The sequence below is a fragment of the Rousettus aegyptiacus genome, unplaced genomic scaffold (genome assembly GCF_014176215.1).
Source record: "Rousettus aegyptiacus isolate mRouAeg1 unplaced genomic scaffold, mRouAeg1.p scaffold_m13_p_2, whole genome shotgun sequence".
NCBI classification, from domain to species: domain Eukaryota; kingdom Metazoa; phylum Chordata; class Mammalia; order Chiroptera; family Pteropodidae; genus Rousettus; species Rousettus aegyptiacus.
The window spans coordinates 8,900,680-8,924,379 of record NW_023416295.1 but is presented as its reverse complement, the minus strand read 5'-3'; the positions used below and the strand labels follow the sequence as shown (position 1 = coordinate 8,924,379).

Sequence of the window (23,700 nt, the reverse complement as noted above, 5' to 3'; positions counted from 1 at the left end):
ATGTTTTTCCTAAAATTTTAATATTTCACGGTTGCAGAATGACTACAATAACATTTTTCAAGTGGTTTCTTCTAGTATCACTATAAAACAGCATCGGTCTCCCATTTCTGAGATAAGATTTGAGGCAATGAGGTTGTAAAAGATGGAAATAAAATGAAGGACATTTCAGAATCAGGATTAAACTTTTGTTTTTAACATTTTCTTTATAATTACTCAACTAAGGCATTTGTTTTTACAGTGTGAAAACGTTTTGGTTGACCACAACCTTAGCATTGCTTTGGGACGGTAACAACTGAATATAAATCTATGTCCCCATAGAATTTCCAATTCTTCCAAAAGTTGAACCCAACACTTATTTTTAGTCAGTGTCACATCCACAACTTGAAGAAATCATTTCTTCAGTCATCCTGAATGAGATTTTATTTATAGTGAGAGCCTGCACACCATGAATTTAAAATCACCTTTCAGTTTTGTCCCCAATGACTGTGATCAGAGCTACAGGCAGGAGAAAGGTTAATAATGAATTATGAAGTGGTATCATAAGCTGTGATTTAATATATAAGTGTTTCAGGCAAACCTAGTCCTGGGCACAACTGTGAAGTACAAGTGTTCTTCGTTATCACCATCATCTCTGTCTCTCTTTTTTGGTTCGTTTTGTTGGATTTAGTTGAGTTTGTGGGTTGATTAGTTGGTGTTTTTAAACTAAAATCTTGCTATCACCAAATGGGGAAGGGGAAAAGAGCTCTACCACAACGCCACTGCCACACGGAATAGACTTCACAGTTTCATGTACAAGGAGTTTTTTCATCCCTTAGGTTTGTCCCAGAATTTTAACTATGCCTCTAAAGATAGCAAGAAAGAATTGAAGATCCACTCAGCCCCTAAAGTGGGTGGTTTTGATTGATTTCTATTCTCCAAGGAAATGTGTCTTTAATCTAGACTCACTTCACACATTTGATTTTATTAAAGTTTTTAACTCACACATTAAACACAAATTATGGGTAATGTATATCAGAAACAACTTGTTAAAACTAAATGCTACCTTTCATGAACTGAGATGACTGCTCACCTCATTTTCTATCCTTTCTAAGAGTATAATCCCCTTTACTCTCACATGAGATCCCCAAGCAGCAAACTCTCTTTAAAATGTACATCTTTAATTTTTCCATAGGTCATACAATAATTGAGAGGCATAAGTTAAAGTCTTTTTTACCCTCTATTTCTTTTTGCCCAGTTCCTCACCATCACCATTACCAATAACCAAGCAACCACTATTATGGAATCTTGTGGATTCTTCCAGAAGTTTTAAGGTAGGTAGGTAGGTAGATAGATAGATAAATAGATGGAGAGATAGCCAAGCATCTTTTATTTACACAATTGCCAGCAAACTATTCCAAGCGTCCAAGTGCTGTGTATTTCTTTTGTTTTGCCTTGTGTGATCATTCCGTATGCATACATGAAGAGCTCACTCATTTTTTCATACAGAATCAACATAACCCAACCTGAGAACTGGCTCTTCTAACAAGAACCTGAGTGAGAACATTGGGTTCTCTCACATATTAAGGTCTTTCTTCCTGGCATTCTTCCTGCTTGTATGCTGAGTTCTTACAATTTCCCCGACCATGGGCCAAAGTTCCAGGCTTTTTTTTTTTTTTTTCCTCTCTCACGGTACAAACTACCATGTTGGATCTTGGCCACTGTCTGTTCTTGTCTCTGATGATTGCCTAAGCATCCAGTCATTGGGCCTTTTGATCTATGCCTGGATTTGATCTTCATCAATTATAGTGTTCTCTTAAATTACATGTTAGCTATCAGGGAGTTGGTGTCCCTTCTCTGTCACAGGTTTTTCCTGTTTTCCTAAATATTAACCTGATATTAACTATATTTTAGCACTTACCTTGGTCGTTTCTCCTGCACCCATTACAGCGCCCTTCAGTGATTGCAGCACAAAAGCTAAGATACATATACACATATCTTCCTCCATGAGTCTAGATTCACCACCACTTCCTCCTTTCCTTCTTCTTTTTGTTATTATTTTCTTGGGAGATTTTTCTATTTTTTTTTTTCAATCACAGTTGACATTTAATTTTATTTTACGTTAGTTTCAGGTCTAAAGTATAGTAGTTAGGCATTTGAATAATTATGAAGTGCCCCCAGCACCATACACAGTTATTATGTTATTGACTACATCCCTTCCCTATGCAGCACTTTACATCCCTGTGACCATTTTGTAACCAGCGATTTGTACTTCTTAATCCCTTCATCATGTTCACCTAGTCTCCCAACCGCTCTCTCGCCTGGCAACCATCAGTTTGTTCTCTGTATCTATGAGTCTGTTTCTGTTTCATTTGTTCATTTATTTTGTTTTTTAGATTTCACATATAAGTAAAATTATATGATATTTATATTTCTCTGTCTGACTCATTTCACTTACCATAATATCCTCTAGGTCCATCCATGTTGCCACATATGGTAACATTTCATTCTTTTTACAGCCAAGGAATATTTCATTGTATATATACACCACATTTTCTTTACCAACCACCTACTAATGGGTACTTAGGCTGCTTCCATTTCTTGGTTAATGTAAATAAGGCTGCAATGAGAATAGGGATGCATATATCTCTTCATATTAGAGTTTGGATTTCTTTGGATAAGTACCTAAGAGCAGAACTGTTGGGTCATATGGTAGTTCTATTTTTAATTTTTTTTAGGCACTTCCACATTGTGTTTTATAGTAGCTGCAACAATTTGCAATCTCACCAACAATGCATGAGGATGCTTTCCTCTCCACATCCTCGCCAACATTTATTGTCTGTTATTGCAATGCTATAGTCATCAAAATGGCATGACGCTGGCATAAAAACAGATACACAGGTCAATGAAACAGAACAGAAAGCCCGGACGTGAACCCGCAGCTATGTGGTCAATTAACCTGTGACCAAGGAGCAAGAATATACAATGGGGTAAAGACAGTCTATTCAATAAATGGTAATGGGAAAACTGGGCAGATACATCCAAAAAGTAAGTGAAATGACTGCTTTCTCACACTATACAAAGATAAACTCCAAACCGATTAAAGACTTAAATGTAAGACCTGAACCCATGAAACTCCTAGAAGAAAATACAGGCAGTGAACTCTCTGCCACTGTTCTTATTAGTATTTTTTTGATACATCTCCTCAGGTAAGGGAAACAAAAAAATTAAATTAAATTAAATGAATGAGTGAATGAATGAATGGGACTAAAACAAACCAAAAAAGTTTTGTACGGCGAAGGAAACCATTAACAAAACAAAAAGGCATCCTACTGATTGGGAGAAGATACGCGCCAATGATACATTCTTTATCTTTTTTAAAATATGATTGTTGGCTATAAAGATGATTCTCTTCTTTTTTCCCATGTACTTAAAAACAATTCCCAGAGCCAAGGTTCTCTGAGAGTAATTTGTGACTGACTTCCTTCAAAAAAAAATTTTAACATAATTCTTCCAAAAGCTTTAAGCACCCCTTATATATTATTTTCTGACATCCTCCGAGACACACAAAGGATGCCAAACAAGCAGCCACTTGTTCCGGGACTCCGAGTCTACTTCCTTCCTGAAGAATTCTACCTTCGGGTTTTTTCTCTCTCTAAGAAAAGAGAAACGGTGATTTTCATCCCTCCCTTTTTCTTTACACTGTAGTATGACTTGTTAATTAACTTACGGCTCTGCTTAACTTTGAGGTAGCCTTAGGATACCAGCAGATTTTTTTCAAGTCTACACTAAAACCTGCGAAAGAACAGAAATCGCGACGGGTTCTTCACTGCTTATCTCAGTAAACGCTGGCAGCGCCATCCCCCCAGTCGCTGGAGAGGGGAATCTGACCATCATTGGCGGCACTATTAAACCTCATCCCAATATCAGATCAGATGCTTCAATTTTTTTAAAATTGTATTTGAAACATTTTAGTTCAGATTTTTAAAATTCACTTATTTATTTTAAGCAGTTTTAAGTATACATTGGTTAGCTATCTATATAGTTCATTAAACAATCTCCCCAATTGCTCCCTCCTTTCCCGGCCCTCCATGTTGGAGGGCTGGGAGAATGTGGTGAAGGGTTAAAGAAGTACAAATTAGTAGCTGATGGATGTCACAGGGATGGGGAGCATGGCACAGAGAATGCAGTTAGCATTACTATGTTAGCTAGGTGGAGGTTCTTTGATTCCTTTGAAATCAGACCCTCTTTTCAGTCCTCTGAACACTGACCTAGCTCAAATTCTGCCTGCCTCTAAAGGTTTCCTCTTTAAGCCATCTTCCAGGTAGATCTCTGAAAAGACAAACATCTACTTTCCCCTGTGCCTTCTTTTCTCTCTCTCTCTCTCTCTCTCTCTCTCTCTCTCTCTCTCTCTCTCTCTCTAGGAGGAGGGACACTCATTTCATGAGTCAGATTCCAAGCATGTGCCTGGGCTGTATTTACTAATGAGAAGGGTCACTGTGGATTAATAACCACACCCATCAGTATGACTCTTTCTTTTGCTTTCTCCTTTTATGGACCAGGAATGGCAAAGCGGCCCAGGACCTCTCCCACATGGGGAAGGCTGAGTCATCCAGTTGTCTTGCCCATCAATTCTCTTTCATGTATATTTCAGTCCTCTAATCTCAAAAGTGCCTGTGGCTCCTTGAGGCTAGCAGCAGCACAGTGCCCAGGTTCAGGTCTAGGATTAGGAACAGCGAAGAGGTTCCTTACACTCCTAGTCTACATGCCACATTCCAAGTCCATCTTACCAGAGTTCTTGGGAGGTAAGAACAGAAGATTCAACTAATAATAAAATCTTGTTCTGCGGTTCTTCGTATTTGACTCCCAACTTGGACATTTTCCTGGGTGATCTTACAAGAGTGTCTGTAGTCCTGTTAATATTTGAACACCAGACTGCAAGTCCTAATATTCTCCAAATTCATAAGAGGCACAGTTCTACAGTTCACATCCATTCATCCTGAATTTTTCTTTGAACTATCTGATGCTCTGCTTGTCTCCACTGGGTACCACAATAAACGAATCTGTAGACTGTCATTCAAGACCATCTGATATCCAGGACTCAATTTATCTTTGCAACCCATGAAGCCACCAGCCATGAACTTCCTAAACAAATCCTTGTCATGCCTCCATGTATGGCTTATCATATTTGGCCTCCCAGGAAGCTTTGCCTGAACGTTCGACCTCCACCTACCATACTCAGTCAACCTACATGTGTCCATAGAGCACCTTCTATGCAACAGCCTCTGAGCCCGTGGAGATTTAAGGCAAATGACACATTCAGCCCCACCACTTCTAGAAATCTTATCAGCCCCTTCCAGCTGTTAAGAATGTCTCTTCCCTTTGTGCTCTCGCCTTACATGATATGCCTGGGACTACAGACATGCATTTCCTGTCTCTCCCATTGACTGATAAGCCACCAGTTTCTAGTCATCGCTCATTCTTCCAGGTCTTTAAAAAGAGGCTTATTTATAGATAATTTTAATAAAATCAATTATCCTATTGTCACATCAGAAAGCCAACCTTGAACTCTAAAGTCGAAGGCAAATTTGTAATATTAACCAACATTTTCACTCCGCTTATTTTGTTTCAAACACAGTTTGCTCCAAACACCTTCCACGCATTAACTTAATTTTTACTCACAGCAGCCCTTCGAGGTAAGGAACTATTATTTCCATTTATACAGATGATGACACTGAGACCTACAGATGTTAAGTCACTTGCCTCACAGTTGGTGAGTGGAAGAGCCAGGCCCTCGGCGCTTACGGTGGATGAATGAGGAGGAACATCCTGCATCCAGCTCTAGCTCGAGTCTCCCCTCGCAGTTTCTTAGAAGGGTGGATACCCAGAGTCATCCTAGACACATCGGCCACACTGTCAGAAGACGAAACACGTTTGGAAAAAGAAAAAACGATGAGTGCATTAAACTTATTGAGCTACAAGGACTAAGAACACTTAACTAGAATTCAAAAAACTGGGTTTCTCTCTGGTTTTGACACATACAGAAGAGGTGATTCTGCACAGGTCACCCCATGATTCTCACTGTTCTTATCAGAAAATGGGGATGATGATAATATCTGATTTACAGGATCTTTGGGAAGATCCAATGAGATACTAAACCAGAAAGCATTTGCCATTAGCAGATTATTGTATAACTTGAAGGGACTATTGTTGTTTCAGGGGTTAGCACAAGACTGTCTCTGGTTGACAAGCTAATGACAGAGCATTTGTTGAGTTGTCCCAGTGAGAAAGCTGTAAGGGTAAAGGTTGGGTGCAAGGCCTGAAGTCGCTTCAGTGATTCGTGGGGATTTAGTTTTTGCCATGTTGAGATAGTACAGGGGAGTGTGAATAGGGCTTATTTTAACTCCAGAAGTTTTGAGTGAAAATGTTGCTCCTTCTTTTCAGTACTACTTGAGAACCTGTTCCAGTGAATAAAATGATTTTCAGCTAAGTTTAAAATCCAAGTCGATATTTTGGTCTTTTTTTAACTTGCAAGACTTGGAAATCACAGGCCAGAGCCAACGACATTCACCATTCTGAGCAAGGATCTTCAGAAATCTCCCTAGCAGCTTCTTCCAGCTCCTCACATTAAACCCAAATCCTCTAGCTGCAGCCCGTTCCACTGGCTTGCTTTAGAAGGGAACAGCTGGCCTGCAATCTCCATATAATATCCATTCATGGATTTATTAAATCATAATGCATATTAGCTGTGTTACGTATTCCAAAAGTAGCAGGCTTTTAACATTACCAACAGGCATTTTTCAGTCCTGTGCAAAATATACCCCTGGGGGCTCTTAGCAGATGTTCAGTAAAATTATTGAAAGAACTAAGAAACAAGACTTTCCCTGGTTTTGAATCCACAGTGAGTAAATTGTTCAAAAACAGCCACAGGCATCTCAAAGTCTAAAAATTAGGAAAGGCGCTTTTTCTGTGAATATCCTTGTGATATCTTATCACAGCAGTCATAGATTATGCATGTTAAAACTAACATTTCATATATGCTTACCTCTAAAGAAACGAGTAGGATCAGGCTTTATGGAACAACCCAAATCAGGAAGCAGAGATAAAGAGAGTGAGAGAATGAGAACAAGAGAGGGAGGGGGAAAGGGAGGGTTGGAGTAACAGAGGGAAGAAAACAAAAATGTTTTCCTGTATTTCCTGTATTCTTAGAAAACATATGGCAATTTTACAGCATTTTATTTGTTTTCATTTATGTTCTATATCACACTTTGTAAAGCCTGTGCTGGGAGAAATCTTAGAAGGGGTGAATCAAAGCGAAAGGGGTTTATAGAACCAGATGAAAAAAAAAAAATTTCCTTGGAGAAACACTAAACATCGCAACCTTGCATTCCATTTGGCACTGCCTAAGTTTCTGTTCATAATTCCTAATGACTTCTTTTCTAATGCAGTAGATGCAGAAACCAGGAACTCGCTATTGTTGTTTTTCTAGAAGTGGACATTTTCCCCTTCCATCCAGTGATGCTCAAATTCCTTTCCTACCAATATCCTCCAGGGCGTAAGTCAAAGTTCATGCCACAGTAGTTGAGAAAGGCTACAGGCCACAAAATTCTGTGCTTGTCTTAAAGCTTAACATGTTTGCTGTTTCTGAGAAAGAAGTTTCCAAATTATGGATAGTTAGGAATGAAGCGTTTAAGTAAGTGATTATCAAACGATAACAAAAGAGATTGATTCCCATTGGCACCCTACAAAGGAAGAAACCGAGCTTTAAAACTGCGCCCATAATACAAGCATGGCAAAAAAAAAAAAGGCTGAGACTTTGAGAGGAGGGCAGAAGATGGTGGGCACTGAGAGGAAATGAGCCTCAGATCTGTCCACCCCTGCACTGCACTATGTGCACATGGAATGCTTTCTTCCTCACGACATAAAGGCACCGCTGTTGTCACCACAGACATCCCTCGTATGAGAATACTTCTATTGTTCTTTCATAATTGTAAGTAATACACAGCCAATGTGGAAAATTTTGAAAGTACAGAAATTATAAGGAAAAATTAAAACTCTCCTTAAATGTGCTTTCCCAGGAAAAACATTTTTCATACTTTGATGTATTTTCCTCTTGGAATAATTTTTTCCTTAAACACAAATTTATCGTATTGTAGTTCTAGAGACCAGAAGTCCAAGGTGAAAGTGTTGGAAGGGTCAGTTCATCCCGGAATTTTTTATACCAACATGGTTATTGCTTTATTATAAAATCCAGATTATTCTGTGTACACGGTACTTATTTAATATGATGGCATAAGCATCTTCTGTCATTAAATGTTGTTCAAAATTTTGAATTGATGCACATTATTTGATAGTACAACCATGATATCATTTATTTATCGCTCTGTTGCCAGGCATTGGATTGGTTCTAAAATTTCATTATTATAAATAATATTCGATAAGCACTCTTGTATATAAATCTTTGTCTCATGTCTGGTAATTTCCTCTAGGATAAATCCCTAAATATGAAATCAACTATTTTGAGACTCTTGTCTCAAAATATCGAATTTCCTTTCTGAAAGAGGCAGCCTATTTATAGCCCTACTAGGCAAGTGAAAAGTGTCCAGTTTTCAAGCCCACAGAAATCATTGTATTTATCTTTGACAATTTAAGAGTCATGACATGGTACATCATTTAGTTTATGTGCATTTTCTTAATGATTACCATAACTGAATATTGTTTTCTATTGATCAGGTTATCTCTTCTAGTGATAAAGCTAAACCCTTGTTTTCTTAAATCATCTTGGCATTTGTCTTACTCATCTCACATACAAATAAAAGGAAAGGAGTACCTGGATCCTGAATTTGGTTTGCTTCCTCTCCATAGTAACCCTTTATTTCATAATGTCAGCTTCATTCATGAAATCTCATTAATTAACCAGAAAGTAAGGTATTTACTTACAAATGCAGACTACAGTGAATCACTGAAGTGTGTGAACATTATACATCCTTGTGACTACTAAGAAAGATGTCTATAAATGTCGAAATATACAAGGAAACCTAAGTTGGTCAACCATGAAGAGAGGACTGCAAACCCCCACTGGTATGGTTGATATGGTCAACAGTGAGTTTCCAGCATCTATTGTTAAGATTTATATTTCAAATTATGCATTTCATTATCTTCTGTAATGCCTAGAATTAACAATTTCAATAACAAGGACAATGATAACGTCATTTTTTAACACCCCACGCACAGAACAGTATATTAGATCTTAGATTTAAAAAAGAGAGATCGATGCTTTAAGAGAATTTTGGAGGGTAAATGGATATCCACCACAATAAAGTGCTGGATGTAGTAGGATTTTGTTTTTGAAAAAATCATATTAACTGATATCTTACAGATATTTATAAATATTTGCTTCCATCACCCATCTTTTACTCTTTGTCCAGTCCAACCATCTAAGCCTTCTTCATTCACTGCCTTAAGGGAAGGCTGCAATCAAACAAAACCAAATGTGTTGAAGACCACCATTTTTTCCTATTTCAAAAAATTGTACCCTATGTAAGGAGAAAGGCTGACTTTAGTTACTCTGAAGGTTTGAGAAGTGATTTCTTCAACCAACACCCTTCTCCTAAGAGTTAAAAATCTTCTCTCTGCATGAGAGGAGAGAAGGGAACAGACAGGAAGTGGTGAGAAGAGAAAAGTACATTGGGACTCCACATAGGGGCCAACTGGCCTTCCAAGAAGGGACTTCGGTGTTAGAAAAATGAAAAGCTGAGGCGGGCAGCAAAACAAAGAGATGGAGAGAGAGTGAGAATGGCTGCATGGAGAACTTAGGCAGACAGGGCAAGAGGCAGCTCTATGGGTTCCCATGTCCTGGAATGACTCAGAAACAGCAGAATGACTCTCATGTGCTCTCACAGGACATCCCCAAACTTAAGGGTCCATGCAGAAGGGTATAAGTGCATTTTCATGGTAATGTAAGGGAGCTGTAACTCTGAACCAGATGGGATGATGCATGTCTGTTGATAGATGACATCAAGGACTTGAAGGCTTTATACATCCTTCAGTGAATGTACTTTGGAACATCTAAGGTCAGATTCTCTGGCAAAAGCAAATAAGCCCTGAGATGGATATTTATGCAATAACTGTACTAAGAATATTTTCCCAATAGAAAAATGAAGGAAGCAGAACTGAATAGAGGGAGAAATTTTAAGTGTGATGTAATTAGAATAGAGGCCTTAGCCAATTGAGGCAAAAAGGCCAGGTCTTGGAAACTTCTCATCATTCAGTCTCAGGAAATGGACTACCTCTTGAGGTAGGGAGGGGTATTAGAAGCCAGTAGCAAATACTTCTGGTAGCTTGGAGAATGAGTGATTCCATCCCCTTCATGACTGTAAAAAATACAATGGAATTCATGACAGTCCACCCCTTCTGTCACGCCAATCCACCTATTTCTTACACTAAAGGCATTATTCTGGGAAAAAATCTGAGATTCTGATTAGTCTTGTTCTTTAGGGAAACAGGTTAGGAGGAGGTTTAGTGAAATAAGCTTCTGAAGGTATAATTAAATGTCCTGGTTTCCCTCCTCTGCTACCTGTCTTAGATTCCCTCTCATCCTTGGTTAGTAACTTTGCTGGTCTAGGAGGCTCACCTGGAAGAGTGATACTGAGCCTATTACCTGAGGGATCTGAGCATCTTTTGCCATTTCCAGGAAGTGGCTCATGCAGTTATCCATTTAACACCAAACTGGGCAAGAGAGTACCAAAATTCACCCAAGTGGATTACCTATGGTGTAACAGTAGCCTTGCTCCATCTTCATGATCAAGGTCAATTACCCCTGTCTAACCTTTCCTTATTTTCCGGTTTCTTAAACAAGTACAGTGGTAGCCATAACGTAAAGTTTAATAAGATTCTAAATGTGGTCCCTGGTAAAAGCATTTTCCCTCTGGAAATGAGGACCTCTTGACATCCAAACTCTAAAGTTTTAGAAAAGAGAAGCACACAAACTCCCAGAATTGGCCACTGAATGTGATAGTTCGTGAGGCCATCCTTAAAACCAGCCATTGGTTCCCATCTATCCTACCTACTGGGGGAAAGTGTCATGTAGCGGTTATAGATTTAGAGTGTATGACACATTCTGGAGAATAAAGTTACATTTCCACAGAGTATCATCTCCGATATGGCGCCTCGGCTTGCCTCGAAAGCCCGATACATCTGTCAAGACAACAGCTTCCTGGAGGTGTGGAATGTGACATGACCAGCAGATTCCACGGCCATGGAGCCACTACTGTACCCCATGGGTTGTTACATGCATTCCTCATTCTGAGGCGACACTACACAGGATCCTTTGTCAATGGATGGAACACTCTGTTAGCCCTCAGGAGTGGTCCTGGGGGAGGTGCTCTGGGTAGGAAAGGCAACTTACTGCCTGCCAGAACATGTTGTGAACACGGTCAAGAGGAGCTGCGACACTTTTGAGTTGGAACAGTCCCATAGCATGGACTTGTGCCCAAGTGGCAGGTCGGTCTCTCTGAGGGAGGGTGCAGATTCTGAAGCATGTCCCTGGTCTCAGTGGCAGGATCAGCCTTGTTAAGTGGGAACCCATGATGTCGGGCCCACGAACAGCCTCTGTCTTTACCACCACGGCTGCATGTGTGAGTCCACTGTGCCAAGACTAGAGTGCCTGATATGAGAGCTTGGCTGACATCAGCTGGATAAACCGTTCTGTTTCGTAGCTGAGGCTCTCTTGCACCAACAAGCAATACAGAGATATTTATACTTTGTGATCAATCTCATAGTCCTCCTTCTTCTTCATCCTTCAGTCTTTTTCCTTCCAGGATCTTCAAAAACTAGTCATATCATTGTGCTCATAAAACCATGTATGTTCCTAACTCGACCCATTTTTCTTTCTTTACCATTGGGAGAGCTGCCCCTTACCAGTGTCTTCCAAGATCACCTGAGCAGGGCTGTCATATAGCAGTCTACTTTCGAATTGCACCCAAAAACCAAGTTGACCCACCTAAATCAAACGTAATTTACAGATGGCATGAGCTATCACGAAGGACTCCCCATGCATTCTCAGGAGTGCGGGGAGGGAGAGGCAGCAGTGTAACAGTGAAGGTGGAAGGGCATATGTGGTAATAAGCTTACTCCTGTCCTCTGCCCGCTCCTCATACAGTCTTACAGATGGCACTACAATTTTATGATGAGTGCTGCTGGGTCCGCCCAATCTTACCACCTGCTGGTTCTAAAACAACCTAGACCTTGATGCATTCTGGCTACACAGTCAGATAACATCCCAGTAGTACGAGCTCAGCAGCATGATGGGATTCGCTGCAGCAAACGGAACACAGTCTTCTGCTGCAGATTTCATGGCCAGACTCTGTGGGTCTATGTTGTGGTCCTGCAGTAAACTCCGCAGTGTGTCTTTTTCCCTCTGCTGCCACAGAGTCTGCTGGGTTGTATGACTCAAGTGGCAGAGATGCTTGCCTGGCAATCTGAACTTGCTGCAGGATTGTTCCCCTCTCTGCGCCCCACTCAGAGCTGCCAGTCTTCTGTGTCACCCAGTAAATGGCTCAGAACAGCATCTATAAATGTGGTATATGCTAGAACCAGTTTATTATCTCATCGGTACACTGGACTCAGTTTCTACACAATGTCCAAATGGTCCAGTCTCTTTGAACTATATTATGACAAGTTGGGAGAATTAATTAGCTCAAAGAAAACAAAATAAACATATACTATTTTTCCCATATGCATGCAAATTTGCTTCTTATCCTACTTCCTAATAAGGATGAATATATATATATATTCCTTAGATTGACCACTGAATATCACGTACTGAGGCTGTGTTAATCCACTCTGGCAAAGTAACTGACCTGCCCTAGCAACTTGCAATCAGCACTATTACTTGGTTAAGTTTGCAGTAGCCTACTCTTATCCACCAGGAACTCTCTGGTTTCTGTAGGGGCCTAACTGGTAGATAAAGTCAGGATATAATGCAGGCTTTGTCTTTGAAAGTGACATTAGTCCCTTCCATTCCTCCTGATATATGACACTTTTTTATTTACCTCTTGACTGGGGTAGTGGTGTGAGGCACTTTCAATAATTTCCACTTGGCCTTACATACTAAGACAGTTCTCATCTCCACCAGATGAGGAACCAATTCGAGGATTACAGTCAAAAAACTGACTCGGGTCCAGAAATTGGGTGAGAGATCATGCCTTTCATTGATGTAGCTGCTTTCAGCCTCCTGATCATTCATCCTCAACTTTTTTTTTTTTCTGAATATGCAGATTCAGTGGTATCCTTGTTGGCCATTCATCTACCTTGCTCTTAGGGATGTTACGTCCTATTAAACACCCAGCTCTCTGCATGTCAGGCTCCTTTGCTGCTACCCAATTTTGACACTCATTACAAAAACTGAGCCCTCCTTCATTCAGATAGCTAATCCTCACTACTTGGTCACTATTATTTTGGGATCCTATAATCCACATTGCACATTGCTGTTAGAAAGCCAAGTTCTGTAACTTCTACCATTTGCCCCAGCCAACAGGGAACAACTACTACTACTGCTGTCAACAATGTGAGTTCCTTTACACTACCAGATTTCTTATCATTTTGGTAAATAAAGTATCTTCCAGATCATCCACAGAACATAGCTAGCTGGTGGATTCTCTAGCCTTCACTTAAATATCCATGATATCTAGTAAACCAATTTCTCTGTGCCTTTGGTCTATTACTCCATTGTCTTCCATAGAAATTCTGATATTTATACTTCATTTTGCATGACCATTTTTTTTCTTCTAAACTAATAAAGGCCATCCTAACAATATATTACCACTGTTGCCTGGGATTCATGCCAGGAAGTAAATTCTGTATCCTATAAGGACTACGAGTCCATAGTCCTTATAAATATGATTCGTCCTACATTTATCAGTTTTTCTTTGTCCTACATTTACTCTCACAGACCCTCAGGTATGTGTCAGCTGGACCCTGCAGCAACTTCAACATGTAGTCTCTTTCCTTCCTTAACAGGACTAATAGTCCCTAGGTGGATTATATTATACCTTGACCTCAATATGGTCACCAGGTGGGAAGGTGACATGGTTCTTAAGGCAGATGGAGTGCACGAAGTCTTATAAGTTAGAGGTTACTGAAATGTCTTTAAGTAAGATGGGGCACGAGCCTCTAACAGAAATGAGAAGGCTAATTCTACAGACTCAAATGTCTTAGGAAGATCTGGATTTGAAGACTCTCGAGTGCATCAACTTAGATGTCTCCATGTCTAGTCTCAACATTTTATGCATTCCTAGTGAGAACCTTGACCTTGGTACAGTACATTTGCCAGAGCTGAGAATTTGACCTTCTCTAAAGCTCTGCTACACTTATAATTAAGACCTGGTCCTGATCATCAGGTTTTTCTGTCTTCTGAATGCTAGAAATGAACGTCTCATTATATGGAGCCAAAGAGGCCCTCTGAGTTTCACACGTCACCTTCAGTTCATGATTACTTGCCCTCAGTTATTGGCAATGCAGTCATAGCACCCAATAGCAGCAATCTGATTCCATAGTCCTTACAAATACGATTCCTCCTGTATTTCTCAAATGACTGAAAAATAGTATCAGCCAGTACATTCCCTTCCACAGATATCACATTTTGGTTTAATCCCCAGTGAAAATGCTAACACTTGCATAGTCACAGCATGTCAGTGACTATTAATTCTCCCAGCTATGACTGAGTCCTCATGGCAAGTAACCTAGTTCCTACATCTATTTAGAGTCAGCTTCCTAGGACTACTGCTGGTACCTACTGCCCTAGGTCAAGTCCCCTGAAAAAGAGAATTATTGGAAAATGAGTGCTTTGGGGAACAGCTGCAAGGAAGTGGATGTAGCAAACTTGGTCAGAGGAAATGCAAGGCAACTATAATGGAGATCTCAAACAATGTTTTAGGGCACTGAGAGGGACCCTCAGAATTGTCCCATATTGAAGCTAGGAGGCCAAGGCTTTGTACCTTCACTTCAACGGTCATCAGCTACGCACAGCCCCAGGAAGGGGACGCTACCCTGGGCACCTCCTTTCAGCCAATGGCAAGTCCCAGGGTGGACATCTGTGAGCTGTCCATAGACAACTAAGGGAACAGTCGTCTGAAAGGAATCTGAGGATTGCATCTCAGCACTCATTTTACCTGGTTAGGGCCTTCAACTCACCCTTGAATGTAGCTACGATGTATGAGAAAAACAGAAAAACCTCTACTGGTTAAGATAGTTTTCCCACTTCTCTGGCAGGATGCAGACTACAAAGATAAGTAGAAAAATATTGATAACTATTCTGATATTGCTTTAAACTCTTTGCACATGGCAAAATACAAAAACACTACCAAATTTATTTATACTTATAAATACTCTACTAATTTATTCAATAAAATTACTGAATGCCTTGCCTTCTGTGTCCAAGCTAACTATAGTTCCAAATGCAGAGAGGAGTAACACACAAAGCCTGACTCCATAAATGTTAGTCCTACAAGGGAGGTTTGACAAAGAGGGAAGCATGAGATACACAACTGTCCAGTCAGAACTGTTTAGTTGGAACAACTGCCTTGTCTGGACCATGGTGAACCTAACGTTCAACTATGTGACAATGATGTCAGATCACTTTTAATCACATAGCACGGGTTCCAGAGTATCAGAGTGCCTCAGCTGAAAACTGAACTTCATCATAAGTACTTATGAAGTTATTTAACCTTTCTGGACTAATTTCTCCATGTATCAGTTGGAGACTATTATGGTTATCTAAATCATAGTATTATTGTAAGGATCAACATTGAAAAGTTCCTACAAAGTACTCAGCATTGTGCCTGGTACATAATAATCACTAAATAAATGTTAACCTTTATACATTTGTTTTGGCCATCACAGAGTTAAATACATTTTTACCTATCAACATACACACGGTTTTCTATTGTATAAAGCATATGAAATGACAGGCATTGGGCAGACACTAGACTGGGGTGCAATCATGAAGAAACATAGATGGGGTCAATTATGATATCAAATCCACTACTGGTTACAAATTATTAATGTAATTTACAAATTGAATTCAAAATTACTAAATTAGAACATTTGCTCAGCTACTCACTGATCTAAATTTCATGCCACTTGTTAACAGTCGGGCTCTCCAGAATTTAGAAACCATGCATACGAAGTGACTTCCCAAATATTTCTTCTTCGCCTCTAACATAAGGAGTAACTGCTAACCCATCCAATTAGCTATGTACCTGAACAGGCTTAGCACGTTTCTTCATCCAGAATGCCTCTTCTCACTGTGCTTTTCCTACAACAGTTATATGGGGAAAGAAATCAGATGAAGAAAATGGGACTTGCCCCAGCTCACCAGGGACAAGAGAAACTATTTACGCTAGGTCCTCAGGGACCGCTGGCCACTAAGCAACGCCGCCCTGCCCCGGCCGGGTGCTTCCTGCTTCTCTTGCTATCACTGGAACAGGCTTAGCAGGGGAGACTGAGCAGAAGCAGATCATCGGCATTTCACATGAATGTGATAGTCTTGCTACGTGCAAGACCCAGCGAGGAGGGCCGAGGGAGAGCTGCAGTCAGCCTCCTTGCTCCCCTGAGGATGACAAAATGCCATCACACACCTAAAGCCCACACGCAGCGTGCGGAGTCCCCAGCTCACACATTTAGCGCCTGGCTGCGCTGTGAGCTTGTCCGGGCACTCACCATATTCTGTGCTGCAAAATCACAGGAAGGGCTGTTTATAAACCCGCGAAAGGAGGAAGCTTCATTCAAAAGAAAAGGCTTTAGAGGAAATCCAGCTGCCTGGCACATAATCTGTTTTCCCTGCCTTCGTCTTCCTAAGGACTGTGCAGTAAGTAACGCAAAAACGACCATTACAGGCAAAAACCACTACAGGGTGAGAGAGAGCATTCTTAAGAGGCAAGGTGCTTTCGTCAGTTTACCTGCAGCGTGGCTGGGGGTGGGGGGGTGGATACATTTACTCCAGAATTTCTGAATATCTAGACTTTATGTGAAAGCGATCGGATGAATATCCTTAACCTCATTTCATGTGCGGTCCTCGGGCACTCTGCAGTGCTTAGTAAAACACGCCAGTAAGGCGAAAGGAAAGGTCTATGCTGAATTTTCTTAGAAGGTCTAATTCAAACAGTTACTGCAAATTCAGAAAGATAATGCAGAACTCAATCACAGCGCCAAGCCGCAGCCTCAAATACCGTGTTGATGCCACGTAATTTACCAAGATGACAAAGATGTGAACACTGCAGGATAAGTCTTAAATGTACAGAAAATCTAGTGAAACCACCAGGGAAATTCTTTTTAATAATTACAGTTAGTAGCACCTAACTGTAAATTTTTCCATGGCTGGTCACAAATTTAATCTTTGGCTACATTCTGGTTTCTAGGTTTTTCTGCCGTTGTCTTTGTTTTGTCGTATAAAGCTTAAGATGTTTCTGAGTTATTATCACAAGTGATCATGGTTTTAAATTAAACTATATTCACACACACACACACACACACACACACAATTTCATTTGAAGCAAACAAGACAATTAGAATTTTCTCCAGGAAACGAGGGGAGGGAAGGAAGGGAAGGGGGGAAGGAGGGAAGGAGGGAGGGAAGGAAGGGAAGGGGGGAAGGAGGGAAGGAGGGAGGGAAGGAAGGGAAGGGGGGAAGGAGGGAAGGAGGGAAGGAAGGGAAGGGGGGAAGGAGGGAAGGAAGGGAAGGAGGGAAGGAGGGAAAGAGGGAGGGAGGGAAGGAGGGAGAGAGACAGAGAGAGAGAGAAGCAGAGAGAAGTACAGCACAAAGAGCAGCTCCTGACAACCGAGTTTCAATACTTTTTCTCCATCCCATTGTCTAAAGGGTTAAGATTATTATTTTGGAATGCTTTGGCAGGACTCAAAAAATTATCACCGCCATATTTCAGAATCACACACAGAATTATAATTTTCATCCAAACTGAGTGCCAACCCCTTCCCACTATTCCAGAAACTTCCACTGCGGAAGCAGTTGCAGGTCTGAAAGAATCAAACACTATGCTGCACTGGCTTTCTCCTTTTCAATCCCTCCTTAAGAATCATCTGGATCCAACTGGCTTTACCCACCTCAGCATCCTCCAGACAGCTTAATCCCAACCTATAATATTGAACATTCCTGACTTTTACATTCCACTGACCCCCTAAGACTTTAAACCTTCCCACTCCCCTTTTCCACATTCCTTGGATTTATCGAACTTTTGTAATTCAGGATTAGTTTGCCTATTTACCTTGGGTCACTCCGGGATACACAAAACTATTCTAGTACTAAGTGAGTTCGCACACCCTGAAGAAATAGGAGGTAGGTGACCTATAAACCCAGATATAAGACACTATCAAGTGCCCTAAATGCTGAATTTAGGGTGCCAGAATTAGCGAACAAAAATATAGGGTATCCAATTAAATTTTAATTTCAGATAAACAATATCTTTTGTATGAGTATAACCTTTACAGTACTGGAGATATACTTATACATAAATATGTTTGTTGTTTACCTGACATTCAGATGTATTTGAGTTTCCTGTATTTTTTCTGGCACCCTTAGCTGAATCAGGACATGGCGAGGAGGAAGCCGAAGTTGAATTAATCAATAATATCCCAGAAACATAGCTCATCGACGTGGCAGAGGACCTATGCCCCGCCCCAAGAGTTTAGAAGAGAGCCCGGAGCAGGAAGGAGTGCAGCTGTCCCGCCACTGCCACTGCCATGGCCGACAGCCTCAATCAATCAAGACACCCCTTTCCGGCACCCACACAGCCCCCTCAGGCATCCATCACAAGTCGGTCAAACTTCTCTTGTGAGAGGAGACTTTTTAGCAATCTCTGGCCTAAACAGGGCTGAGAATATGTAGAATTATTAAGGCTTAGTTCCCAGGCAAACTTCAATGGGCTTCCTGTATATTCCAAAAAACAAAATAAAATAATAAAAGTAAAATTTAAAAAAAAAAAGAAAAAGAAAGACTATTACCTTAAAAAGCCATGAAAGTCGAGTCATCACTGGATAGGCCAGTTGGGACCTTAATACTGAATGACTCTCTAGTAGTAGTTCTGAAAATATAGATTATAATCCACATTGGGCCTCCTGATAATGCATATCCTTCCCTTGGTTCTTATAGCTAATGATGCATAATTCATATACTGTCATTTTTATATGCATTCGAAGATGACATATTGGCCATCTATGAAATGAATGAGTTGAAGTTCCTAAAATGGTGTATTCACAAAACCAGATTCCTGTTGTAGCAGTACTTACTAGTGATTCTAATCCAGGGTCCTATGCTACCATATAATGCTGGCATGGCTGCCTAACTCAAACCAAGCACAACTTGTGGAAGGCCAGCAGTTTTCAGGAAGCGCACTTGGTTACTGGTGTGGTCTTAACTTGCTCAGAGTTACCAGATACCTTCTACTTATGAATTATTTTCGACTTAGCTTCTTCATTTACACTGGACTTTGTTGTGGATTGTTTGGTTAACCCCACAGTGTACAACAGTATATGCTTCCATCAATGGTATTTGAGGACCATAATTTTGCAATCACTAGACTTTAAGTCATGTATACATTGTGATTCAAACACAAGTCATCTGTACCAGTATGCTAAGGTGAACCACAAAAATGTGCTTATACAGTGACACGTTCCCTCTTATTACTCTATTTTTTTTTTTTCTTTGTATAGTGGGAATGAACAGAATAAGTGGATTGCAAAGTCTTTTGTCCCACCAAGCCACACTATGGTCAAAACCAGTTTGAAAAATACTTTTCTAGAGCAACTGACTCTTAACTGTAATCAGGTGGTATTATATATTACTGCATGTAATGATATCAGACGGCCAAATCTTTTTCATATCAAGAAAACATTACAGCAAAAAACATCAATTTTATGATACATAAAATTTCAAACAAAACCACATTGCTAATATTTTTTTAAATAATTGACTCCAATTCCTTTCCCACAAATATTTGTTTCCTCTTCCTTTATTCTTTACGATATTTACTGACACTCAGTGACTAGCAATCAAGTAATGGCAAAAAACAGATATTTTTTAATGTACAGGAAAAAGATACTTAAATTGATAAATAGTTTCCCATTTATTTTTTCTGCAAACTGGGAAAATATTTCCAATATTCTATTTTATGGCTACGCCACTTTGGTTTCTTTAGGAGCACAAACCGAATATGTCACGAATTTTAGTAAATTATGAAATCGATGGAGCAGGCGTATTTTTAGCATCAAATTGAATAGCAGAGCACAGCACAGATCACATTTGTGCATGCATGTGCCTATCTCTAGGCCACGACGTGAAATGAATTTCGTGCTATGTGGGAGGATTTTGGTTAAAAGGTTTGAGAAATATTGCTCTAGGGTAGTGCTTCTCAAACTTTAATGTGTAAAACTTACCTGGGGTTCTTATTAAAATGAGATTTCTGGTTCTATAGGTCTGGGATAGAGTGTTACATTTTATATTTTCGTAAAACTCCAAAGTGATTCTGATGCTGCTAGTCTAGGGGATCGGTTTGACTAGCAACAGCCCAGAAAAAGCCTCACAAACAATGTGCTGAATATGGGCAGGGATGTGGAACTCCACATCCCTGTAAACCCCGCTCAGGATGCTCAAGTAGCAGGAGGAGCCGCCAGCCACAGACCTTGGCTATAGTTCTTTCTACCTTCCCTTCCATTCCCTTCTGTCTCCTCTCTTCTGTTCTCTCTCCTCCTCATGTGTGTCAATAAAAAGTGGAAAAATATTATTAGCCACAAGTCACTGACATGAAATAGCTCCAAACAGGTATAGGAATCAGAGCTACACAACTGATGAGAACGCCTGACTAAAATCTCCTCATTATCTGTTTTCCGCCCTGCCATTCGCGTAATTCATTCAAAATGAATCTGACTGTCTCCTTCCTCCTTAAACTCTTTGATGGGTCCTCGCTGTCTGCAGATTAAGTCCCATCTCTAGTTCCGTAACCTTAGGACATACTCTGCTGCCCTTAAGCCTTATTTTCTTTCACTCCAGTTCCCAAAACCCAGAGTATCTTTTTGGAACATTTATTTGTTCTGGATGTTATAGTGTGAGTTCTCCATGTGGGTAACTCCTATTCAGCTCACATTCAGCTCCTTTAAAAATCTTCCTATTTTCTTCCTCTGCATGTACGTCCATGCATGCACGCACACACACACACCCCACACACAGAGCCTGATTAGATTAGAGCAGTGGTTCCCAACCCTGGCTGCACAGTAGCAATATCAGTGCAACTTTTAAAAAGTATTTTGCCTGAGCCCCACTCATAGATTTACTGGGACCTAAAGAAATCTGATGTGTGAGAAAGGGACGGCTCTGTCCCTTGGTGATTCAGAATTCCAAGTTCCCACATTAATCATTATACCTCCATAGGGTTGACTCATGTCCTGGTATTCTAAATATATTTGATACTCTAAGAGTTTCAGTTGAGGTCAAATTTTGGTTAATTATATTTCTATTATATTTCTTCCATCTTACGATATATTTGATCTTCAAAAAATTTTCCAGCTAAACAGCAATACCCTTTTCAGTGATCTGCCATAAGTAGAGTGTTATATATCCCCTTTAACTACTGTCCAAAGACATCTGGCCTCCAAGTATAATGTTATTGGTGTTTATAAAGCTGTTCTTGAGTCCTTGGCTATATTTGGGTCAAGTGCAAAGACAGTCTTTGAGACAACATTTCAATATTTTACAATAAATTATTTTATAGTAAATATTTCTAAATCATAAGACATACTTCATTTTATTAAACAAAGAATTCTAAACTTAATCGACGTTTCTCCATTGTGTGAGCGTTATAACTGTCAATTTCTATAATAAAAATGTAGCATTTTTGTTTGCTGTTGGCTTATTTTTTCTGCCATCTTTCCTTCCTCCATTAGCTCCTCTTGTCAATGCATTTTCATATCCAGCAAAATGGCACAGCCCTTAGAAGTGATAAGAGTGCAAACCGGCAACAGGCTGGGAGTCACGAAGTCTGGGTTCTAGTCCTGATCAATTATTAACCAACTGTATGAGCTTGGACAATCCCTCTCTTCTGGCTTTAGTTACCTGATGCAAAAGGTTTGTGGATGACATGATTTTAAAGGTCCCTTTCAGCTTTAGAAATTCCTCTCTTCTCTCCCCATGAACAGCCATCCTGCACTCTGTTCTCACACTTCCAGTTTTCATACTCAACCCTGAGCCTGGAAAGTGCTTCCCCAGGACACTCAATACCTTGTCCCATTTTATTTTGTTTGATCTGGTCCCAAGGGAGACAGCAACACCTCCTGGGTGCCTTCTTTGAATCTCTAAATCTGGGATTACCTGCCTCTCCTGAGGACTCTCATAATATCCCTACCCTTTTTTTATATGATGTATGGAATTGTTTATCTCCCTTCACCACACTGGGTAGAGCTGAAGGAAAGAGACTTGTCTTCATGTCCCATAGTCCTAGCACAGATGCTGATATGTAAAATGGGATGGGATACTGGGAAGAGGATTCAGTGAAAGAATCACCACTTTCAATTATTCAGGAATCAGTAAACTCAACTGATCATCACAGAACTCCCTTAAAGCATGATACAAAAATTCAAAACACTATCTTCCCTTCTAGCTTTGTCCTATCGGGACTATAATTGCTAGAAATATTCTCTGGATAAACTTCTTGCCTGAATAAGTTACTACAGTTAATGAAAATTTTTATTTTGTTGTAATACTTCCAAAAACACAGGGTGAGGTTGATACGTTTCTCTCATTGCATTTCTATACCTGGACTTTTTAAGGTGGAGTGTTCTGATTCATGGAGTGGTATGAATAGAAGTGACTTTACCATGGGTGGAATAACTCTTAACCTTAATACCTCTCCTAGACCCTGCCCTGACCCATCCCATGATCCCTCTCCCAGGCCAAAAGCACTTCTGTACCCCTTTCCCCTTTAAAAGTAAAAGAGAAAAACACCAAAAAAGTTCCCAATTTTCAGAACTCTGCCAATAACTCCAGGGCACTGGACTGAGCAGTATGGTCTCTTATGAGGATTCCTCATTTGACATTTACACCTTATTCAGATGTAGAAAAACGACTGGATTCATCTGCACAGAATGAGGTGCACCCAGATCAGTTTCACTGCATGACAGACAAGTTACTCCTAAAGTGATTCTTTTAAGTTTTGTTTTTAGGCAGAGAATATTTTTCTGGAAATTGGTAGTCTGAATACTGTTTCTCTTTCCTTAAAGTGCTTAGAGGTGGCTAAATGGTAAATTGTTATTAAGAGAACCTATATTCCATTAATTGACATTTTTTGAAGCATGGCACCTGAAATCTACCTTTTAATAATAGATGTGAGATTACCACACTTCCTCTTTGTCTCTAGTGTGCTTTGTTTTCTTTTTCCTTGGATCTGGAGCTCACCAACTCTAAAATATTTTGCCTTAGGATGAGCTTAACTGCCAAGTAGAAGCTGCTCATTGTTTTTATGTCAAAGCTACATTTAGTTGTGATGAAAATCCTATCAATCAGTTTCTCTTATTATTCTATAAATATATATGAGAGAGTTTGATTTTGCCAAATTCTCAGTAATCATAGAATAGGATTTGTCATAAAAGCAAAAAATGGCTTAGGAAAGATTCCTCAGAGACCCATGAAATTCTCGTTGGGCGCCTCTGAGCTCTTGCTTTCAC

The 23,700-nt window shown here is 40.0% G+C and overlaps 1 long non-coding RNA gene across 1 annotated transcript in view; it reads right to left on the bottom strand.

Moving 5' to 3' along the window:
- Nucleotides 1-5,745: 5,745 nt before the first annotated feature.
- Nucleotides 5,746-23,700, bottom strand: part of LOC118613798 — a 53,186-nt gene continuing 35,231 nt past the window's right edge. Inside the window, exon 3 of the long non-coding RNA XR_004955885.1 lies at nucleotides 5,746-5,889. This is a non-coding gene — a long non-coding RNA (uncharacterized LOC118613798). The remainder of the gene's footprint in view (nucleotides 5,890-23,700) is intronic.